This window comes from Nerophis lumbriciformis, linkage group LG24 (assembly GCF_033978685.3).
Source record: "Nerophis lumbriciformis linkage group LG24, RoL_Nlum_v2.1, whole genome shotgun sequence".
Classification (NCBI taxonomy): domain Eukaryota; kingdom Metazoa; phylum Chordata; class Actinopteri; order Syngnathiformes; family Syngnathidae; genus Nerophis; species Nerophis lumbriciformis.
The window spans coordinates 17,180,914-17,185,230 of NC_084571.2; positions in this window are offsets into that span (position 1 = coordinate 17,180,914).

The window sequence follows — 4,317 nt, forward strand, 5'->3', positions numbered from 1 at the left end:
GCGATTAAGCAACGTTGGCATTCGATTTAGAGACTTTTGGCCATACATGACTGGCGACTCAAAACGTCATCTAGTGACTTTCGCTGTCTGAGTTTAGCATTGATTGGAAATCTGTTATCAGTTCTTATAGAAATCAGCTGATTTCTGCTTTTGACTGTTAATGCTAGATTGCTAGTTTTGAAAATTGCATCACCCACACACACACACACACACACACACACACACACACACACACACACACACACACAGTTGGTTAAGCTGTTGTGATAGGCAAAGAGCCAATGTGCACAGAAAGAAGGGAAATATGGATCATAAACGTCTAAGTGGAGGAGCTAGAAAAAAAAATTCAGCAAGAAAAGAAAAAAAAGGAATCAGTTTTACTTGAGAGTGTTCCAAATATCTCCAGCTTCTTCAGTACAAAGACATCTGCTGAAAGCAATTCTATAAATGCTACTGCAAATTCAGCTAAGGTTAGCAATGCACCTGAGCTAGCATGTAGCTCCCAAGATCCTGAGACCACTACAAGTGTACGCACTGAACCAAATGCTTCGGATGCTAATGATTCAATCAACTCAGCAGTAGCCAGTTGCTCAGATGAATGTGAGGTCACTGCACCTCTGGACAGCATAGAAAATGAGTTGAATCTTTCTTCAACACCATCTACAGTGACAACTCTACCTAGTGATCCCGCTAAATGGGCTGATACCCTCACTGAGTCAATGAAGGAAGTTCTTATTCAAAGAGGTGCAAAATCATTTCACAAACGTCACAGCCATTATCCAGCTTCTGTGAGGAACAGTGGGCTAGGAGGCAAAACCCGATGCCTAAACAATGAACATTTTACTTCACACCTGCCCAATGGACAACGAGTACAAAGAGAGTGGATGATGTACTCTCCCTCTACTGGAAATGTTTACTGCTTTGCATGCAAACTGTTTTCCCCAAAAACGCATTCTTTTGTGACAGGCTATTGTGATTGGAAACACTCAGAAAGATTTGGTGAACATGAGCGAAGTGCTGAGCACATAACCTGCATGCAAGCAGTCTTGAACCGCGCCACAGGTGCCACAGTTGATGCAGACCTGTTCAAACAGTTTCAGGCAGAGAGCAGCTATTGGAGGCAGTTGTTACAAAGAGTTGTTGCAGTCATTAAATTCCTTGCAGAAAGGGGCCTTGCATTTAGGGGTAAAAATGAATCGTTAGGGTCTCCTCTCAATGGGAACTACCTTGGTATTCTGGAGGTCCTGGCTGAATTTGATCCCTTTCTAAAAGATCACATCAGAAAGTTTGGGCAGATGGGTCGAGGTAATACCTCATATCTGTCCTCCACCATTTGTGAGGAATTCATTGAATTGATGGGTGCAAAAACCAAACAGGCTATAGCAGATGAACTGCAAGCAAGCAAATACTACTCTATCATTGTGGATTCAACCCCAGATTTATCTCATGTGGACCAATTGACATTCATATTCCGTTTTGTTAGCAAAGAGGGCAGTGTTGTTGAACGCTTTGTGGGTTTTGAGCCCATTACTAGCCATACAGGTGAAAGTTTGGCTAACTGTGTCATGTCTGTGTTGGAAAATCTAGGGTTAGAGCTGTCAAATTGCAGGGGGCAGGCTTATGATAATGCCTGCAACATGTCAGGGAGGTATAATGGGTTGCAGGCTCACTTAAAGAAAAGCAACCCATTAATACACTATACTCCATGTGCAGCTCACTCTTTGAATTTGGTGGGAGTCAACAGCATTGACAGATGTGGAAATGAAGTCTCTAAGTATTTTGACTTGATTCAGTCTATTTACAACTTCACAACTGCATCCACACACCGATGGGACAGGGTATTTGGCAATTCCAACATAGATCTCACACTTAAAACTTTATCCAACACGCGTTGGAGTTGCCGTGCAGAATCTACCAAAGCACTGTGGCAGAACTACAGTAAAATAAGAGCAGCACTACAGGGTATTTCCACTGATGACACAGAGAAACGAGACACACAAACTGAAGCTGACAGTCTAGTGCGGAAGCTGGATTCACTTGAGATGGCCTTCATGGCAGGCTTTTGGGACACTGTTCTGTCCATATTTCAGGCCACAAGTCTGCAACTTCAAAAAGCAGACATGGACCTTGGTACAGCAGTTAGATTGCTGGAATCTCTGCGCACCTTTGTTCTGTCCCAAAGAGATCTATTTGATCATTTTGAGCAGAAAGCCTTAAACATGTTGGGTGGCACCCCATCTTACAGGGCTGAACGGACGAAGAAACGTAAAAAGTTTGCTGATGAATCAGCATCCCCAGATGTTGTGCTTGAGGGAAGGCAACTGTTTCAAATAGAGACATTTATTGCCTCTATTGATCAACTGAGTTCAAGCCTTAATCACCGTCTGGAGGCCTACAAACATCTGAACAATTTGTTCAGTGTCCTTTTCTCTTTGGATACAGAGTCCAATGCTTCAGTCCTTCACAAGGCCAAGATTCTCACTGAATCATACTCATCTGACCTCAATGAAAGTCTTGGACAGGAGCTTATACAGTTCAAATCTTTTATACAGCTCAACAACACTGATGAGGAGAGGACCCCTTCAGGACTGCTCAAAACAATAATACATTTTGGACTACAGCCTACGTTTCCTAATACATACATTGCACTACAGATTTTTCTCACTCTACCGGTCAGTAACTGTGAGGGAGAACGCTCATTCTCTCTTTTGTCAAGAGTCAAAAATGAGCTGTGCACAAGAATGACTCAGAAAAGATTAAATGCGTTATCTCTAATGGCAATTGAGAGTGAGCTGACAAGAGAGTTGGACTTCAATGATGTGGTGGATGATTTTGCGAAATTGAAAGCACGAAAGAAACCCCTTGCTTAAAGGTGCACTGTGTAAGATTTTTAGGTTGTTATTTCCAGAATTCACCCATTCACTAATGTTAGGCTACCTGTTTTCATGAATACTTACCACCACCATAAAATTCTAAGTATCCATTATGACTGGGAGAATTGCACTTTCGCCATTTCTGGGAACTGTCTGTCACCTGGATTCTGAAGATAGGATTGACTTTAGGCAGAAGCTTGGTGCTTTCTCTGGCAAACTGAACCTCAAGCTTCATTCTCTGCAGCTTTGCATTCTTGTTCAGACTTTCATCGACAAGGAACTTTTCAACTTCCCCACTATCGTGAAGGGGACACCAAAAGATTTCAGTGTGTCCAGCATGTCTAGTCTCTTCTTCTCCTGTCTTTGAGCCATCTCTTGTTTCTCGTCAGCCCAACTCTCGAATTTTGCCTTCATGAGTTTACTCCAGTTGAGTTCAACCTCTCTTTTTGCTTGTGCTGCTGCCTTGAAACCTCTGAAGCTCCTGGCTCTTCTGTAAAATTATTGACCTATTGACTGCGTTCAGTGTGCCCAACTTCTTCAGTCTGTAGTCCACCTTGCCACATTGTCTCTCCATCCCAATGTTGTGCACAGGGGTGCCATCAATGTTACTAGCCTGTTCACTGACAGGGTCCATTGGGAAGGTCTCCTCATCCATCCCATAGTCCATCCTCTGCCTGGCCAGGACAGTCTTCAGATGGGGCAGCATGAGATCTGTCAGCTGCTTCACTTCATCCAAGTATTCGGCAGCCACGTCTGACACTGAGTTCAGGACATGTCCAGTGCCTGTCCAGCCACTATAGCATTCTTGCTGTCTACATCCAGATCCACCATGAAACTCTGTAGCACTTGCTCCATCTTCATATCGGCCTCCGCCAACCGCATCACTTTATTCATGGCACTGCTGAAGCCCAGTGTAGTGTGGGTGCCACAAAAGATCTGCCCTGCTGGTTTTTCCAAGTTGTTCATCTCTGCCAACAGCTTTGAAAAGCCTTTGTTGTGCTCTGTGCTGTCAGTCATATGTGCATCTACAAGTTTATAAACATCCTCCACATTGACTCCTCTGACCGACGCCAGTATTTCGAACCCCATATCCACTTGCATTTCTATGTCCTCAGTGGTCTCTCGGTGAATGGGTAAGACAGGCAGAGGAAATGGGCTATCTTGACCTGCATGCAGCCCTTGTACCATAAACTGGCCTACACCTTTCTTTGTGGTGCTCTCCGATGCATGTGTTATCATTTTACCTTTCTCCTTCTCCTCCTCAAGCTTTCCCACAAAATAGATACAGACTTTGAGCCTCAATTTGCTGCACAGCTGCCGTTATGCCAAAGTGTTTTCCTAAGATATTATTTTATTTTTAATGATAGAAGGGAGGAAAAGGGGGCAAAAATCATGGCCAATTTAGTTTTTTGGGTGGGGGGTTTATTTCATGATAGGTACCAAC